The following is a 20,141-nucleotide window of genomic DNA, read 5'->3' on the forward strand; positions in this document are numbered from 1 at the left end:
TGACTTTTATGAGCTATATTTCTCTGATGTTAGTGTCGGTTCTTTCCCTGTTCTCATCACAAACAGCAACAAGCATTACAGGAAAAAAAGCAGTTCTTCTTGGTACTGATCAGGTGGTGTATCCAAAGATTAACTTTTTTAAGCTCTAACACAATTATATCAAGGGAAAGTACAGTGATTATGAGTTTATCTTACTCTTCCTTTTTTTATTGTTTATAGTTATATTAATTAAACTAAGAATGTTGTATTCATTTCAGGTGTACAAATCACCCAAAGTGATTCAGTTGTATACATGTATGTATGCATGTATACTTTTTCAGATATATATACATATTCTTTTTCAGATTCTTTTCCACTGTAAGCTATTACGAGATATTGAATAGAGTTCCCTGTGCTATATCGTAGGTCCTTGCTGGTTATCTGTTTTGTGTATCATAGTGTGTATCTGTTAATCCCAAACTCCTAATTTATCCCATCCCTCCCTTTCCCCTTCTGTAACCATAAGTTTGTCTTCTGTATCCCTGAGTCTGTTTCTATTTTGTAGGTTCATTTGTATCCTTTTTTAGATCCCATATGTAAGTGGTATCATGTGGTATCTTTCTCTGCCTGACCTCAGTATCATTATCTCTAGATCCATCCATGTTGCTGCAAGCTGCACTTTTCTATTTTATGCCTGAGTAATATTCCACTGTTTATATGTACCACTTTCATCCGTTTGTCTGCCAACAGACATTTAGGTTGCTTCTGTGTCTTGGCTATTGTAAATTCACTCTTTCTTCTAAAGGCTTTTTTTTCCTTTTAAGGGTAAATGGCACAAGAAGAATCATTCGTTCTTCTTTGCATAAATGTTTCATGAACACAGTCCTGTGAAGACCACAGTGTTTGGAGTTGGGATGCAGGTGTTGGAAGGTCAGAGTCTCATGGCCCTCACGTCCTTTGGAAGCCTTAGCACAGGTAGAAAAATGATAAATGCCACAGAGACGCATTGCTGTAGAAATTCGGGGCAGAACAGGGCGTCCTTCCAGCAGGGACACACTCAATGGAGCTGGTGGCAATGGGGCTGGACTTTACTTATTTACTTATATGTATTTACTCATAAGTAATGAGTAAATACATGTAAGGAGGTGATGGAATTCCAATTGAGCTATTTCAAATCCTAAAAGATGATGCTGTGAAAGTGCTGCACTCAATATGCCAGCAAATTTGGAAAACTCAGCAGTGACCAAAGGACTGGAAAAGGTCAGTTTTCATTCCAATCCCAAAGAAAGGCAATGAAAAACAATGTTCAAACTACCGCACAACTGCACTCATCTCACATGCTAGTAAAGTCATGCTCAAAATTCTCCAAGCCAGGCTTCAACAATACGTGAACCGTGAACTTCCAGATGTTCAAGTTGGTTTCAGAAAAGGCAGAGGAACCAAAGATCAAATTGCCAACATCTGCCGGACCATCGAAAAAGCAAGAGAGTTCCAGAAAAACATCTATTTCTGCTTTATTGACTATGCCAAAGCCTTTGACTGTTAATCACAATAAACTGTGGAAAATTCTGAAAGAGATGGGAATACCAGACCAGCTGACCTGCCTCTTGAGAAACCTATATGCAGGTCAGGAAGCAACAGTTAGAACTGGACGTGGAACAACAGACTGGTTCCAAATAGGAAAAGGAGTATGTCAAGGCTGTATATTGTCACCCTGCTTATTTAACTTGTATGCAGAGTACATCATGAGGAACACTGGGCTGGAAGAAGCACAAGCTGGAATCAAGATTGCCAGGAGAAATACCAATAACCTCAGATATGCAGATGACACCACCCTTATAGCAGAAAATGAACTAAAGCGCCTCTTGATGAAAGTGAAAGAGGAGAGTGAAAAAGTTGGCTTAAAGCTCAACATTCAGAAAACTAAGATCATGACATCTGGTCCCATCACTTCATGGCAAATAGATGGGGAAACAGTGGATATAGTGGCAGACTTAATTTTTGGGGGCTCCAAAATCATTGCTGATGGTGATTGCAGCCATGAAATTAAAAGACACTTACTCCTTGGAAGGAAAGTTATGACCAACCTAGACAGCATGTTAAAAAGCAGAGACATTACTTTGCCAACCAAGGTCCATCTAGTCAAGACTATGGTTTTTCCTGTGGTCATGTATGGATGTGAGAGTAGGACTGAACTGTGGTGTTGGAGAAGACTCTTGAGAGTCCCTTGGACTGCAAGGAGATCCAACCAGTCCATCACAAAGGAAATCAGTCCTGCATGTTCATTGGAAGGACTGATGCTGAAGCTGAAACTCCAATACTCTGGCCACTTGATGCAAAGAGCTGACTCATCTGAAAAGACCCTGATGCTGGGAAATATTGAAGGTGGGAGAAGAAGGGGTTGACAGAGGATGAGATGGTTGGATGGCATCACTGACTCAATGGACATGAGTCTGAGTAAACTCCAGGAGTAGGTGATGGACAGGAGGCCTGGTGTGCTGCAGTCCATGGGGTCGCAAAGGGTCGGACACGACTGAGCGACTGACCTGAACTGAACCGATTTGCTCATCTATGGCTGCGTCCAGTCTTAGCTGCAGCATCTTCGGAGCGGCAAGAGGGCTCCTCTCCAGTTGTACCACACGGGCTCAGCTCTCCAACCAGGGATCAAACCCTTACCTACCTTGGAAGGGGGACCCTTAACCACTGGCCTTGGAAAGATAGAAAGGACCCCCAAGCGAGGCACGAAGGCTAGAGGCACAACCCTCTTCTCTTCTCTCAGGGAGCACTGTCCTTGTTGGCTGTTGTCCACTGTCTAAAACAATATTTTTTCCTCTTTTTTTCCAGTTAAGGTTGGAGAATAAATCCATTCCTCGTTACCCTATCTTGACTAGGAGTCCTCCCAACCTATTTTTTAATTCTGTGGGTGATTCCTACTTTTCATATCAATGAATAATATTAATTACTAATAGTGTTAATTATATTAATTCATATTAATACTATTCATATTAATTACCCAGTGACTCGGTTCCTAGGTATCCAAGGATGCATTTGAATTCTAGAATGGGTTCTTGTGATGGAGCAGACCACAGGCATAGGCTCTGGAGACCAGGTTCAAGTCCAGCTTCTGGTAATAAAGAGATGACGTTGGGCATATCACTTTGACATTGAGGCTGCCATTTCCTTTTCTGTCAGATGGCAGGATCGGTATCAGCCTCACCTCAAGGAACAGGGTTTAAGGATTAAAGACAGTATGTGTAAAATCCCACTGTAAACTCGAAAGCCCTATGTTTTGTAAGATCTCTTTATTAGTCAATTTCACAGCCCCGCTTCTATCATCTAACAAAGCTGGTGCTCTAGGAATCCTTTGATGGTCACTTATCATCATAAATGGGCATGGGAGGCAATGACAATGTATTGAAAGAAATGTGTGTCAAAAGCAAATGTCAATGGGACAAATACTTGTGGCGATCACCTTTCGAGGATTCTCTGTGCCATTTGCTACCTCCCTGAAAAAGTTGGCTTGAAGCTCAATATTCAGAAAACTAAGAGCATGGCATCTGGTCCCATCACTTCATGGCAAAAAATGGAGAAACAGTGGAAACAATGTCAGACTTTACTTTTTTGGGCTCCAAAATCACTGTAGATGGTGATTGCAGCCATGAAATTAAAAGATGCATACTCCTTGGAAGGAAAGTTATGACCAACCTAGATAGCATATTAAAAAGCAGAGACATTACTTTGCCAACCAAGGTCTGTCTAGTCAAGGCCATGGTTTTTCCAGTGGTCATGTATGGATGTGAGAGTTGGACTGTGAAAAAAGCTGATCGCCGAAGAATTGATGCTTTTGAACTGTGGTGTTGGAGAAGACTCTTGAGAGTCCCTTGGACTGCAAGGAGATCCAACAAGTCCAATCGAAAGATCAATCCTGTGTGTTCATTGGGAGCACTGATGCTAAAGCTGAAACTCCAATATTTTGACCACCTCATGCGAAGAGTTGACTCACTGAAAAAGACTCTGATGCTGGGAGGGATTGGGGGCAGGAGGAAAAGCGGACGACAGAGAATGAGATGGCTGGATGGCATCACCGACTCGATGGAGGTGAATTTGAGTGAACTCCGGGAGTTGGTGATGGACAGGGAGGCCTGGCTTGCTGTGATTCATGGGGTCGCAAAGAGTTGGACACGACTGAGCGACTGAACTGAACTGAACTGACTGTCTTCATTTGTGTATGTGACCACAACTATTGCTATAGATCATCTTTCTTAGAACCCTTTGGGGGCTTTTCCCTTTGCATGAATGTGACAGAAGAATGATTCTTACCAGCTCACTTTTCCCCCCCAAAGAGCAATAATGAAAGAGCAACAACCACTAACATCCTCGGTCAGCTCCTTGTGGGCCCCAGGCAGCACTAAGCACCTGAGCTGTGTTTCCTCATTGAATCCTCACCACAGCCCCGGGGCTGGGCTGTGATTGCCCCCATTTTCCTGACGAGTAAACTGAGGCCTAGAGAATTCCAGGAGTGAGTGCCAGACCCTGTCTCTAAAACTATTCTCTAGTAAAGCAAATCGAGTCAGATTCTCAGTAGCCAGAATGCTTCCAATTAACTGTGTGTGTGCACATGTACATTCTTTCTGGCTCAGTCAACTTCAAGAAAAAAGATAAATGGCTGTATAAGCTTATTTTAAAAATGCCTGCTTTTTAAAGAAAAGTACAGCTTGCGTTTGCTAGAGTCAGTTTATTCCAGTGAACTATATATCTGCTTGATTCATTCATTCATTCATTCATTCTAACCAGTTATTTAGCACTGACAGTCCCAGGCACCTTGCCAGGAACACAGGGACATAAAAAGTAATGACTTGAAGGCGTGTTGAATTGTGGTTAAGAGAACGGATGCAGGCATCCGTTTGCTTACTGCGTGGCCTTGGGCGAGTCATTTAGACTCCTGAGCCTCAGATTCTTCCTGTGACAAATGGAGATGACAACAGTGCCTACCACAAGGTGAGACCACATATGTCAAGCACTGTGCCAGGTGTGTGCCTGGCATGCAGTAAAAGCTCCATGAATATTTCCTATTGCCACCAGGCTGAGACACAGACAATGGACAGGAGCCACTGGGCTCCCAGCAACCACACTCCTAATGACCGTGATCCTGGGACTCGCTGGAGCAGCTCTCCTGCCTCCAGGGCCCTGTCCGCGTGGCCGGCTCTGGGCTGAGCACCCACCCAGGCCATTTCAGATGCCCTCTCTGCCCCTGCACTGGGTCTGGCATCTTGCTCTGCTTCACAGCCTTTGGCGTCCGCCACCCTGGCCTTCACGGTCAACACACCCACCTCAGAGCTGGCACCTGCCGGGGACTCGACACAGATGCTTGGAAGCTGCCTGCCACAGTGAGTGTTGGGTGAAAGAAAGGGCAAGGCTTCTTCTAGACTCCAGTGTTCCCCAAACTTGATTGAGTGTGAGCCACTTAGCAGTGGCCACAGAAATGCAGGTTCCTGGGCCCGCCCAGACCCACTAAGCAAGAATATGTAGGAGAGGGTGGAGCCTGGGAATCTGCACTTTTAGCAAGGACCCCAGGGGAATCCCCATGCAGGTGGCTCTGGGACCCTGCTGTTGGAAAACTTAGGTTTTCTCATCTTCTAACTGGGAATACTAAGAAAACTCCAAATTGTTATAAATATTAAGTGCAATTGTTTTCTTAACAAATTTGGTAAAGAACATAGGACTGGGAGTTTGGAGAGCTGGGCTGAGACGTAACCGTGTCTCTAACTCCCTGTGTGACCTTCTGCGAGTCACTCAACCTTCCTGTGACTCAGTTTCCTCATGTGCAAAGGGAAGGGAACAACACTGCCTTCTGTTCATCACAGGGCTGTTAAGTGACATCCCTCCCGGGAGACCTTGGTTATGGAAATCCTTTGAAATGGAAGAAGTGCTGGGTTTCTGAAACCCAAGCCCATGGGAAATGAAACTAGAGCAGGAAGGTACGAGGGCTGGCTCAGAGGCAGCCTGGGCCTCGGGGGAGAGTGGAGGTGAGGTCTTGACTGGGGCGGCCGAGCCCCTTCCCTGGGGAGGCAGGGAATGTCCCATGTGTGGGTGAAAAGAGGCCAGGATGAGAGAGGCAGCTCCCCGGGAGAGGCAGTGAGAGTGGGGAGACTACAGTCCTTAAATGGGGGTGAAAGAGAGCCTTTATTCACATGGAGCCATCGCCAAAAGTGCCACTGGAACTCAAACAAAAAACCCAGGTTACAGAGTATGTGTACAAGGAGACCGTTTATGTAAGTTTAAAAGATGTGTAAACAATATTTCATTCATATTTTATAGGTACATACATGTTTATGCAGTAAAAGTGTGGATCTGTTTAACAAGCATGTGTCTGTCACTCCTAATGTGCCAGACACTATCCTGTTGCTGTTCAGTCACTCAGTCTTGTCTGACTCTTTGCGATGCCATGGACTGCAGCACACCAGGCTTCCCTGTTCTTCACTATCTCCCGGAGTTAACCCAAACTCATGTCATTGAGTCGGTGATGCCATCCAACCATCTCGTCCTCTGTCATCCCCTTCTCCTGCCTTCAATCTTGCCCAGCTTCAGGGTCTTTTCCAGTGAGTCAGCTCTTCGCATCGGGTGGCCAAAGTATTCGAGCTTCAGCTTCAGCATCAGTCTTTCCTATGAAAATTCAGGGTTCATTTTCTTTAGGATTGACTGGTTTGATCTCCTTGCAGTCCAAAGGATGTTCAAGAGTCTTCTCCAGCACCACAGTTAGAAGGCATCAATTCTTCAGCGCTCACTATTCTAGGTGTTTTGTAAATAGTAGTCGATTTAACCCTCCAAATAGCATGCAGAGGTGGTGGTACTATTCATATTTCCAGTTTGCAGATGAGGACCCTTCAGCCTCAGAGAGGGTGATTATGTGTCAAAGTCACACAGCAGAACTAGTATTCCCACCCAGTTGTTCTGGCTCCAGAATCCTTGTACCTAACGTTGTTCCAGATCCTGGTGAGAAAGGTAAAGACTAAGGTTAGGACATGTTACCCCTGGAGAAGGAGGAAGGAGAGAAACAAGGAACAGGGGAGGGGCTAGAAGGAGCTCCAAATCTGTTATGTTTTGGGTTTTTTTCCCCAGAAAATCTGAGAAAATATGGCTGTATTTCTTTCCCAGGGCTCACATAACAGAGTACCATAGACTGGGTAGTTAAACAACAGAAATTTATTTTCTCACAGTTCAAGATCAAGCTGCGAGCAGGGTTGGTTTCATCTGAGGTCTCTGCCCTTGGCTTGTAGATGACTTCCTTCCGTCTGTATGTGTCTGTGTCCTAATTCCCTCTTTTTCTAAGGACTCCAGTCATTGTGGGTTGGGGCCCACCTGAATGGCCTCATTTTAACTACAGTAGGGCTTCCCTGATAGCTCAGTTGGTAAAGAAGCCACCTGCAATGCAGGAGACTCCAGTTTGATTCCTGGGTCAGGAAGATCCACCGGAAAAGGGAGAGGCTACCCACTCCAGTATTCTTGGGCTTCCCTTGTGGCTCAGCTGATAAAGAATCCGCCTGCAAAGCAGGAGACCTGGGTTCGATCCCTGGGTTGGGAAGATCCCCTGGAGAAGGAAAAGGCTACCCACTCCAGTATTCTGGCCTGGGGAATTCTACGGACTGTGTAGTCCATGGAGTTGCAAAGAGTTGGACATGACTGAGCGACTTTTACTTTTCACTTTCACCTTTTTAAAGGCCCTAACACTTACATGCTGGAGAAGACAATGGCGAGCCACTCCAATACTCTTGCCTGGAAAATCCCATGGATGGAGGAGCCTGGTAGGCTGCAGTCCGTGGGGTCGCTAAGGGTCGGACACGACTGAGCAACTTCACTTTCACTTTTCACTTTCACACATTGGAGAAGGAAATGGCAACCCACTCCAGTGTTCTTGCCTGGAGAATCCCAGGGACGGGGGAGCCTGGTGGGCTTCCATCTATGGGGTCACACAGAGTCGACACGACTGAAGTGACTTAGCAGCAGCAGCAGCAACACATACATGCAGTCACATTCTCAGGTCCTGGGGTTAGGATGGTTCAACACAGGAATTTGAAGGGGACACAGTCAGCCCACAACGATGACCAAATGATAAGATATGACAGAACTAATGCTGTTTGTTATATTGATCTCTATGCAGCTTTGTATGCATGAACTACTTCATAATAATAAAAGAAAAGTCAGTGTGTTGATCACAGTACTGAGTTCACAGTAATGATGAAAACACACTGGGTGAGAAGGTGCAAGAATCTGAGAGGAATAAGAGAGCCACCTGCTGCCTCTCTGCCATTCCAGATCAGGCTCCTCAGCCCTGGCTGCACATTAAAAGCATCTGAAGAACTCTGAGAACATTCTGAAGTCTGAGTCCCACCCAAAATCAATTAAATCAGAGTCTCGGGCTGGGGCTCAGGGTAAACAGGAGGGTAAACAGGTTGCCTGGGTGATTCTAATATGCACCAGGCCCATGAACCACTACTCTGAGTCCATGGCTCTCAAATGTTAGCTACTGTGGAGTCACCTGGAGGGCTCGTTAAACCCCCGGATGCTGGACCCCATCCCCAGGTTCCTGAGTGGGTGAATCGGGGATGGAAGGGGTGGAGACTTTTCTCCTTATCAGTTCCCAGGTGATGCTGCTGCTACAAAGCTCTGAGAGGCTGCCCACTGCAGACAGAGCAGAGGGTTTTTTGGTAAACACTGGACTGCAAATGCCCGAGGATGGGTTTACGTCCCCCTCACCACAGTCCCCACCACTCCCTGTTGCTCAGGTGGACAGGCGGCAGTGGCTGGACCTGTCCGGTAAGGTATCTCCCCCAGGCACCCATCCATTCATTATTCAGCGTGTCTTTATTTAGCACCCATAATGTTTCGGGTACCATTCTAAGGGCTGGGACCTCAGTGCTGAACAAGACAGTGACTGCCCTGGAGGAGATGGCAGTGAAGGGAAAACAGTGCTTTCTCGCTCACGTGCTCCTCCTTCCCTTCTCGCCTGGGTGGAATTCAGGGCAGCAGTGGCCACCCGGTCTGTTGTTTAAACCTGTGTGGGATGAACAGCCTTAGGTAGAAGTGAACAAAGAAAGATTGTGCATATAGTGGGATTGCAACTGTATTAAAATGCATTTTTCAAAGACTGAAAGATAATACATCAAAATGTTAACGAATGGACAAGTTTACGGATAAGTTTTGCTTTCCTTATACTTTTCTCTCTCGATTTTTCTATAGTGAACAGCTATTACTTTAATAACTTAAACATAACTCATATAAATACACTCTTGCCGCCGGGTGTACATGCCCGTGTGTGTGCAGGTGTATGTGCTCACACCTATGCTTGTCGACCGGAGTAGAGAGACAATTTATGCTCTGAGAAATAAGTCATTTAGAGAGTGGTTTTATCAGTGTGACCAGAGGGGAAGATTTCTCTTTCCTCTCATGTAGGGCCATTTGATTTCCCAGGGAATATGTCACTAATACAAGATCACACCTCCACGTAATTGAGTTTTTCTGCATAATGAAAGCTGACCCATTTACACAGCAATTCCCTGGTAAGTAACTGTTGAACAGCACCGGCTCTTAAATCACTCCCAGCCTTTCTCCAGGATTTAGGCCCTTCTAGTGTTACCGCTAGCTTCCCCTGGCCAGCACCCTCACAACACGATCCCAGAGAGTTTGCAGTATTTTCACTTTGCTCTCTTACGCTTAGTGGTAATTGTCATTTTGCAACGGACCAGTGACAAGCCATTCGTGTCCACGGATTCCGGGAGGGGCAGAGAGGGAGCAGAGCAAGCTGCGCATGCGTCAGTCACTCATCGCCGCCTGCCACGTGCTGTGCCGGGGCACGTGTGAGATCAGTCTTGGAGGCGTGCTTTGGTTTTTGCATTTCCAGAACTGTAGAGCCTAGGCACTGCATCCTAAAGTAGCGCCCCACCCCGCCCTGCGAAATTCTTTGGTCTGTTTTTTTCGTAGTTTCATGCTCTGGAAAATATGAATATGTCATATAGTAAGAGCCATTTATCAATATTAAGTATCTTCCAGGTGAAATTATACACTGGTCCCCACAACGACCCTATGGGGTAAATGCCGTCCTCATCCCATTTTAAGAGATAAAGAAACAGGAGAGGCTGGGTACTTTGCCCAAGGCCCTATGACTGATGAGAACTAAAGTCAGGGAAAATACCCTGAGCTTTTCCACTATGCCAGGCTCTTTTCTTAGAAACACAAATTAAGGTATAACAATAATAAAAATATTAATACCCAGACTTCATTATTTCATACTAATTCCTAATGGCTCACAAGGAGTTTCAATGCCCAGTTGCCCAGATTCTGACATTTTGGCTCATTTGTCAGCTCTATCGTGGCGATGTTGAAATATTGAAAATATATTAAAGGTGCTGCTCACTAGCCTTCCCCATTCCCCAACTAAGTTTTCCTCCCATCCTTTTTTTTTTTAATTCAGGTAAAACTCTTATAGTGTTTTAATTCTTATTTTTTTAATTGAGATACAGTTTGGACATACAACATACAGTTAACCATTTTAAAGCGAACAATTCAGTGGTATTTAGCACATTCACTCTTGCACAACTACCACCTTTGTTTTAGTTCCAGAATGTGTTACCTCTAAGGGAAACCATGTAACTATTAAGCAGTTACCCCCATTTTCCTGGCCCCTAGAAACCATCCCTCACTAGCCCTGGATTTGCATGCCAGGGGGTAGAACCCCTGTCCCATTCTGAAGGCCAGCTCTCTCTCCTCCTGATGAGAGGGATTGTCCAGCCTGAAGGTGGCAGCCTGAGCCACCTGCAAGCCCCCTTCCAGGTAACCCTCCCACCCTTCCAGGAAGGCAGCCTCTAGAGGGTTCAGGCTTTGAATCCTCCTTAAGTCTGTCGGTTCTGAGTGGCTGCAAGTGAGGGGACACTTGGAAACAGGCAAGCAGTATGTTACTGAGTTTGCTTTAATGCTCAGTGGTATTAAATGGCAAAGGGAATCTGCTTAACATAGTACTGATCTGGGGTGGTGGGGCAAGTTGCAGAAACTAACTCCTGTGGCCCATGATTTGTTATGCTCGTTCGTTCGTTCCGTCGCTCAGTTGTGTCCGACTCTTTGCGACCCCGTGGACTGTAGCCTACCAGGCTTCTCCATCCATGGGATTCTCCAGGCAAGAATACTGGAGTGGGTTACCATTTCCTTCTCCAGGGGAGCTTCCCGACCCAGGGATCGAACCCGGGTCTCCCGCATTGGAGGCAGACGCTTTAACCTCTGAGCCACCAGGGAAGCATAGTGAATATCAAAACACCCTGGTTAATAACGTTAGGGTAACAAAGGATGTATTAATATGTCTCTGGTCACTAAGTTGTTAATTGTAAAATACTAACCAGCAGGACAAAAATGGAGCCCCTGTGCCTCCCAACTTCTACCTTCTGTTACCTTCTACACATAAGAGCATTCACTCTTGGGAAAAAGCAGATGCTCAGTGGGGAAGCATATTTTTGAGGGGCTTTTGCATACATGATGGAAAGAGCAAGCTATTAATACTTTGCTTGAAAGATGAGTGGACCGCATGCACGATGGGAGGACAGGACTCAAAGATTGAAACTAAAATGTGCGTGCTGTTTTATAGTTTATAGAGCATTCAGAATTCATTCTCATGTAACCGTCTCAAAAACAGAAAATGAATGTCATTATTCCCATTTTACAGACAAGGAAATTGATGGAGTCCAGTTAAATGACTTGCCTAGGTTACACAGCTGGAAATGGTAGTCAGGCCTTCCTGACTCCAAAGTCAGCACTATTTTCAGGATGCTGGGTGTTACAGACTGAATGTTTGTGTCCCTCCAAAATTCCTATGTTGAAACCTAACCCCTCATGTGAAGGCATTGGGAGGTGGGGCCTTTGGGAGGTAATTAAGTCATGAGAACAGAACCTTCATAAATAGGATTAGTGTCCTTATAAGAGACCCCAGAGAGCTCCCTCCCCGATTCTGTCATGTGAGGACACAGTGATGAAGGCCCCCTATGAACCAGACACCAAATCTGCCAGCATCTTTATCTTGAACCTCCCAGCCTCTGAAACCCTGAGAAGTCTGTGGGTTTTGGTTACTACAGCCCAGACAGACAGACATAGGCTTCCACCTGCCATAGTCAAGGGTGATACTCCAGAGAAAGAGCAGGTCACTGCAGTGTGAGTTGCCAGAGCTTTCCCCAGGCATTATCCCCAGGTTTCCATTTGCTTGAATTTGTCATATCCATCAGGACCTGGTTGAATGAGCCATGGTCAAAGGCGAGAATCGTCCTCTCAGCCTGTGTATCCAGTGACACATGCATATAAGTTGGATCTCTCATCTCAGGTATCTCTTAATTCAGTGGAGTGCAGGGGAAGTGTGATCCAGCTGCTGCCCAGGCCCTTGTCTACTCTTCCCAGCTTCCTAACCGCTCCCCCACCCCCCGCCCTGCCCTGGCCACATTTACATTCTGTTACAATCATGCTGAGCTTTTTGCAGTTCCCAAGTGTGCCAGAAAGTTCCTACCCCCATGCCTTTAACAATTCTTATGATGACAGCTACAATGGTGATAGCTTTGTTCTGGATCCTGTCAATTTGCTAACTTCACAGTACACATGTACTATGTCATTTAACCACCGCCCCGTCCCTAGCCCTAATGAAGTAGTTATGGTCAATCCCATTTCACAGAGGAGCAAATTGAGGCTCAGAGTGGCTTAGTGCAGGCTTTGAGCCAAGCAATCTGGGTTCATGCCCAGCTCCACCACTATCCAATTAGTCTGAACTTGAGCAAATTCTGTCTCTCTCTCTCGGTTCCAGTATCTTGCAAACCACTGAGCGTGATGAACCTACCTCATGGGGCTGTTGTGAGAATTCGATGGGCACAGCCTTTGGCACCTGGTCAGGATTTCCAAAATGTTTAGCATAATTGATGCCCACTTTGTAGGCAGCCAAGAAAGAAACTAAACTCAGCTCAGCTGTGTCTAAGTCAAACCCTTCCCCTGCTGTTTCTCACTTTCATAGTTCAAGACCCAGGGTTCCACCCCTCCCCACGCCACCCTCCAGCACCTCGGGCAAGGCATCTGTTCCCCTCTTGTAAGGATGAGAGTGCGGGTGCGCAGGCAATCTTCCAGGGATTTCTAATGCCTCTCACAACTTCTAGGAAGGGCTTTCTGATCTCCTCCTGCTGTCCTCTTTGGTTCCCTCCCTTCCAAGCCGGGTAAACATCCCTGCCCGCTGTCTCCTCTCTACACTGTCATGCTTTCCTGCAGATGCGGATTCACAGGGCCCTCCATCTTGCCCCAGGACCAGGAGCCTCTAGGAAGTCCTGCTGAAACCCTAACATTGCAGCACCAGCCCCAGATCCTGGCACAGAGCTTTAGAAGGGGCACCGTAAATAAACGCGTGATAATTCGGAAAGTCCGCTCTCAGCATTACTATCTGGTGACTGGTCACACCCCTGCCTGCAGCGCATCCAAGACAGGTGGAGTGGAAAAGACAGTGGAAGCTTTTGGAGTGACTCCTGGTGTCCTGCCAGAGGTCAGAGGAGAGAGACTTTAAAGAATATTGTCTGTATTCCTAGGAAATGTGGCTGAATGTCAAGACTGTGATAGGGTTTGAGAGCTGGGGGACCAGAGAAGCATTTCAATTTCCTAGGCATGTCCTGCTACACGGAGAAAGATCACTCTGTACCATTACAGAGGAGGGTCTCTCATAATACCCCAAATTAGGATTTCAGTGAGGAGCATTTTGTCTAAGAATTTCTGTGCTAGAAGTCCTTGGAGAGCCTCTTAGGAGAGCCCCTGGCCCGTTTTATTTCCCCCCCTAGCACTTAGATAGGAGAAGGAAATGGCAACCCACTCCGGTGTTCTTGCCTGGAGAATCCCAGGGACGGGGGAGCCTGGTGGGCTTCCGTCTATGGGGTCACAGAGTCGGACACGACTGAAGTGACTTAGCAGCAGCAGCAGCAGCACTTAGATATGTACCAGACACATCAGATATGTATTGCCAGACACCCCCCAAGGCAGGTATTCTGTTTGGATTCCTAGCTGCACATAGTAGGCCCTCAGTGCATATGCCTTGTGGGCTGAATGTGTGTACTGAATGCACCAGCTTTTCACCGGCCCAATGCCAGGTGGGCCGGGCAGGCCAGCATCCTTCCCCAGGGACAGGTGAGAGGGGAGCGGACCCTGGGCTAGGAACCGGACTGGCCCGCAGGTCCGGGACACTCAGGGTTCGAACAGGAGCCCTGCCGCATGGGCTGTGACCTTGGGCCATACCCGCGCCTCCCGGAGCAGGAGTTTCCGCGTCTACGCCGCCGGGAGGGCGCCGCGCGCCCCCCAGCCCCCAGCGCCCCCCACGCGGCCGCCCGCCGCGACACACCCAAGGTCACCCCGGGCCCCGGCCCGGACCCCCGCCCCGCCGCCGGGTTTTGGGGTGGGGGCCGGCGCGGGGCGGTCCCGGGGCGCCGCGCGCGCTGACGCCGGGCCCCGCGATGCGGCGGGGACGGGGCGGCGTCGGCGGGCGTCCTCCTTTTGTGCGAGCGCCGGCGGCTCGGCTTCTCGAAGGTAAACGGCGTTTCCTCTTCCTCCTCGCCTCGTCTCTTCCTTTTATAGTTATTTCTCGCCTGGCGCTTGCCGGGGCCGCCGCCGCCGCTGCTGCTGCTGCCGTGCCGGCGCGGCGGGGGCCGCTCGCAAACCTGCGGCGGTGACGTGAGACCCGCCAACCCGGAAACGGCGGCGGCGGCGCCCGAGGCTCCTGCGCGCCCGCGCCCGCGCTCCCCTCGCCGCTCGCCGGGGCCGCCAGGTACGTGCCCCGGGCTCCGCCGGCGCCGCCGCCCGGGCCGCCCGGCTGGCCCGCGCGCGCCCCGCGAACCGACCTGCCCCCGGGGAGGGCGTGGGGTGCGGGGCGCGCGCGCGGTGGCTGCGGGGAGGGCAAGGGATGCGATCCGGGCCGCGCCGGGCGTCCTGCGGTTTGGAGTAGGGGCGCCGCGAGGGTGGGGGGCTCGGCGCGGGGACGGGGCGCCCGGAGGATGCGCCTCGGGTGGGCTGCGGAGGGCGGACGCGGGGGGCGCACGCCGCGGGGCCGCCGCCCGGGTCCACCCAGCTGCGGGGAGCGCGCGGCGGCGCCCGGAGGGAGGGCGTCCCCGGGGTGACTGCTCCCCGGCGGACCCCATCTGAGAGCCAGGTGAGGGCGCAGGGTCCGACCCCGGGCGCCTTGCACCCCCTCCCCCAGCTAACTTCCACTGCGGGCTTGGAAGGCCAGTCTTTTAGAATTGAGGAACTGGAGGGGGTGAACAAAATCTCCATTGGCTTCAAGACTTCCTCGTGGGGTAACCACCCGCCCGTGTTTAAAGAGGGCTGCTTCTGTGCTATTTATCTTTTAATCACCTTTTTTTTTTTTTTAATGGAAGTTAACGGGAGGATGCCCTTGCAGCCTACAGGGCTTTCCTGGGGCTGCGCACACACGCCGTGGGTCTCGAACCTGTATGTCCTGTGTGGCGGGGAGGTGGGGGTGGGGGGGTGAGGAAAGAGGAACCGAGGACTTCCCTTACTGGAGCCCAGGGGGGCGGGCTTTGATCCTCACCCTGCCGCAGAAATGGAGTTGGTGGGGGAGGGCTTGAGCGGGAAGGAGGCCCCGCCGGGGAGTGTCAAGGGGACTTTGTACCTGGGTTTAATTCCGTGCTCGGCCACTTGCTAGCTGTGTGACCTTGGGCAAGTCGCTTGCCCTCTCTGAGTCTTAGGCGCCTGTCGCTAAAGCGGGCTGCTCTGAGTTGGGCCTCCAGCAAGTGAGCGTGAATTTCTTGGCCTGGCGAGGGCGCAGGGATGGGAAGTGTCATTGTCACTCGCCTTTCATTTTTGCATCCCCACCGCCCGGAAGGGGGGCCTGGGGCACATAGATATCTGTGCAGTGAATAGGTGGATAGGAAATTTTGAGGAGTGAGTGAGTGGCCAGGTGTGGTTCCACGTTTTGGCCTCCTTGCCCTGTAAGGGCCTCTCCACAGTCCCCAGAGAGACATGCTTTGCCACCTGGGATATTCGTAATCCACCCCCTACCCAAGAAGGATTATCCTGTGAAAATATTGACTCCTTATGAAAAGGAGCTTAAACTCTGACTTTGAGCCTCTCCTCTTCTTGGAAGATTGTGTTTGGTGGAAATGAAAAGGAATCATCATTTTGATTGCCACTGCCAGATGACTGGCTGGGGCGGGCTGCCAGGGCTGACAGCTGGGCTGACTTCCCAGGCCTGGGGGTTCCTGTAAACGTGGTGGGTTTTCTCCTAGGTGGGGCATGCAGAAGTGGTCAGCTGGCCTGAGTTTTCTTGGGGAGGCAGGTTGTAATTTACATTATCTGGATGCTTGCTAAACTTTAGGCATGGGGAGGGGCAAAGCATGTGTGCCGAAGGAGGCTAGGTTGTTCTCATCCACAGGGGTACTTGGAAGTGGCCTTCAGATAAAGACTCAGGATGTGTTTCTGCATGTCCTTTGGGAGATTTTCAGATAATTTTGCTTTCTCTTACAGCCATTCCTTCTCTTCGTTTCTCAGCTCCCACAGGCCTGTGTGCACCTCTCTGAGGATCCTTAGCTGTGCTTTTTTTTTATTTTTCCCAACTTCTGGAGGGCAGGAGATGAACTCGAGTGCGGCTATTATTTTAAGAGGCAAGAGCAGGCACCTCTGAGCAGTGGCCAGCTACAGTTTAAGCTCGCACAGGTTCATTTTGAAGACATAGAGTGGCCACAGTTACCTATGAAGTAGAGATTTTATTTTCATCTTACGACTCAGAAAAAGTATAGGACTCGGCCCGAGACCCTCAGCCAATGAAGCCGCAGATTCAAGGTCATCACTCCAGTCTTCCATCCACTGAGCTCTCCCTCTCTTTCCTGTGGACTGTGCTCCCACCTGAAGGGCCTTTGCGGTTCCCCTGGCGCCTGGCAGGCTGTCTGGCATATGCTGGTGTCCAGTATTTTTTTGTTTGTGACAGAATGAACAAAAGAGTGATGGTTTCTCCTTTGCTCTTTGTGGAAGTTCAGTCTGTCTCTACCTTAAGGTCAACGCACTGGCCTATAGGTGACCTTGACATTGTTCTTTGGCCTTTCCTCCCCAGTGTGTCTTGGTTCCCCATCATGGAATCCCAGTCTCTGTTCTTCAGAACCTAGAGCCTGTGACAGGAGGGACTCCTGAAGAGACCACTGTCCTGTGACTTCAGCGGTCTGGGACTTGGCTGTCTCCAGCAAAACCATCTTCCAGCGAGCATTGTGGAGACGGTGTTGTGTCAGTGAAAAATTCAGCTTTAAAGTGACGCACTTTAGCTAGGCGCTGGCTTGAAGCCTTAGACAGATCACGACCTCCCTGGAACTTCCTTTTCCTCGTCTCTGTCCCCTCTCATCTAGTTCACTGGCCTCTTGAACAGGCTCCAGAGTCGTGCCTCAGTGTCCGCTCTCACTGCCCCTGTGCACGTCACCACGTTTCTTCCCCGCTCAGAGCCTCAGTGTTCTCATTTGTAAAATGGGATGGTTTTGCTCCTTGTCGTGTGCATGAAGCTCTCAGCCCAGGCCCCCAGTAAATGGCCATCATCATTAATGACTGTTATTATCAACAGCAGCAGTAATGATCCTTCACCAGAGAGAGCATAAGCATCTCAAAGGCCAGACCCATCTCTCTTTTTTAGCTTGAATTGGAGCTTCTGGAGAGAAAAAAATTGAGGGAGGGGTGGGAGAAGGGTGGATTTTATTCTTTTTCTCCTCTGGGGCACTTAGTAAAGGCTCCTCTTTTTTATCCATCCCTGAGGGTAAAGTTCTTTTGTCCTCTCTTTCTCATAAAGTGAGCTCTCTGTGTGTCTGTGACTCTCATTTCAATCTTCTTACAACCTTTGCATCCACTCCTTCCAGATTTCATCTGAGACTTGATCCCCCTGGATTCCCAATGGGCAAAGTTCTGTTGCATTGTGGAACTTTGGGAGTTAGGTCTTTGACAGTCTTAAAAGGGGTGATTGGCCTCAGCAGGTTGAAAGGAAGATAATAACTTTGTAACCAAGGATGCATGAGGTTAACTCCATTCTCTTATTCTCTCTCATCCTTTTCTACTTCGAAGGCAGTGTGGGCTTGGGTTTGGAGGCCTGAGTGTCTGGCTCTCCATCCTGGTTCTTCTGCTGCTTGCTAGCTCTGTGACCTTGGGCAAGACACTTCCTCTTTCTCTGGGCCTTCTTCATCTTTCAAATGAGGAATTATAATTGCCGCCTGGAAAGGTTGTTGTGGTGATCAATGCAGAAGTGGTCTGGGGAGTCTCCTAGCACATAGTAGGTGTTCAGTAAATATCAATTACTTTCCCACCATCCCTGGGCTCTTTCTGTCCAGGCCCCAATCCCATCGTCCTGTCACCCTGTTAATAGGGCTTCAGTTCCCACTGGGGATCAAGTCCTTGGCTTACAGCTTCTTCCTAGATTCAAGTCTCCATGCCTTCCCAAACCACTTGTTGACTGGCCACAGTATGGTGTTCCCCCTGATTGAAGAGATCCTTATACCAGAGCTGGTCAGGGAGAGTAAACTGAGGACTCATTGAGTTTACGTTCTGTCCTATTGATTTTTCCTCCCTCCACCTCCCACTCTTTTTCAAAGGCTTACATGTTACCATCTGCCCCAGGGAAAGGAGACGTTGTGTTCATAAATTCATAAATAATCAAAGTTGACGAGGAGATTTGTTTAAAGAAGTGATGCTGAGAATGATTTTTTAAATAAATATTTAGGATAATCTGAAGCCATTAGAGGAATCGCAGGGTTTATTAAAAATAAAACCTGAAAGCGTGTTTTGGAAGGATTCCTTTTCTTTTGAAGTTGAGTAAATGTCAAGAGTAGAAAATAAAGGAAGAAGATTTTCTGAGCGTGGACGCAGGGCCTGTGAGGGGGTAGATGGGCTGCTGGTCTGTCTCGTGTTAAATATTGGAGTCGGACACGACTGAGCGACTGAACTGAACTGATGCAGTCATCTGCTTTTGGAGGTTGGGGTGGAGGGGAGAGTAGGGGTAGCCTCATCCACAGAACTGAGGGAGGGGCTGCAACATTTTGAAGCCGCTGGGCTTCCTTGAGACTCAGGGGGCCAGTGGGTCACACCTGGCAGGAGTCACCTTGGGGGGCTGCACGTTTCAGATCCTGCTTGTGAGTCAGCAGCAGGCTTCTTGAAGGCTCCTAAGGTGGATGTCCTTTAGGAACTGTGTGTGTGCCTAGTCGCGCAGTCACGTCCAACTCTTTGTGATCCTCCAGGATTATGGCCTCCAGGCTCCTTTCTGTCTGTGAGATTCTCCAGACAAGAATACTGGAGTGGGTTGCCGTTTCCTCCTCCAGGGACCTTCCAGACCCAGGGATGGAACCCGGATCTCCTCCATTGGCCGGCAGGTTCTTTATCCCTGGCCCCAATGTACCAGGGAAACCTTTGGTACATTTAGTGAGCTACATTTTAGGGAGCCTTGCTAAGGGCTGTCTAGGTGGTCAAATCAAGGGCTGTGGGGAAGGGGCATGTTGGAGCTGGGGGGAACCTTGCAACACGTCCTATACTGGAGTGTATGAGTCCCCCAAATCTACTGAGGATTCCCTTGCAGAGTCAGAGTCAGAGGCTGGGATGGGGAGAAAGCCTGCATTTCTGACACTTCCCCACGTGATGCTCAGCGTTGTAGACCACGCCTTGAGTAGGGAGAGCTTGGAGGTCCCTACCCTCTCATTCACTTGGGACCCAGCCGACCCTGGAGGCTCCCGGCAGCTGATGGCTTAGTTAGTGGAGGAAGCAGACGTGCCCCAAACCACAGGATAAGAAGACAGTGGGAACCTGAAGAGTTGGGGAGGGAAGAGAGGAGGCAGGGCGAGTGTGGCAGCCTTCACCCAAGATACTGTTGGGAAGGACTGAGCAGGAAAAACGTGCTCAGTGTTGCAGGTGCCCGGTACTCTTAATTAAACCGATGAGGGAACTAGGATCTGGAGGGGGAAGTGTCTTGCCCAAGAGGCAAATGCAGGACTGGAACCCAGGTCTCCTGGCTCCCGAGCATCTGCCTGTGAGTACCTTGGGGCTGCCTGTGCTGGTCTCTGAGGCCAAGGCGGGTGGTGGCTGGACATCCTTCCCCGGCACGAAAGATATCTCTGCTCTTGACCTTCCTTGGGCAGGGGACCAAG

The 20,141-nt window shown here is 49.2% G+C and overlaps 1 protein-coding gene across 5 annotated transcripts in view; it reads left to right on the forward strand.

Annotated features, from left to right (window-relative positions):
* Positions 1-14,587: 14,587 nt before the first annotated feature.
* Positions 14,588-20,141, forward strand: part of CYRIB (CYFIP related Rac1 interactor B) — a 148,548-nt gene continuing 142,994 nt past the window's right edge. For 2 of the 5 annotated variants that reach the window (XM_088844865.1, XM_088844867.1), the window contains exon 1: positions 14,588-14,791. The gene's annotated coding sequence lies outside the window, so the exon portion shown is untranslated. The remainder of the gene's footprint in view (positions 14,792-20,141) is intronic. The other 3 variants (XM_088844859.1, XM_088844864.1, XM_088844858.1) reach the window with 2 other exon arrangements.

Source organism: Moschus berezovskii, chromosome 16, assembly GCF_049115385.1.
Source record: "Moschus berezovskii isolate FMDL1 chromosome 16, NW_MosBer_1.0, whole genome shotgun sequence".
NCBI lineage: Eukaryota > Metazoa > Chordata > Mammalia > Artiodactyla > Moschidae > Moschus > Moschus berezovskii.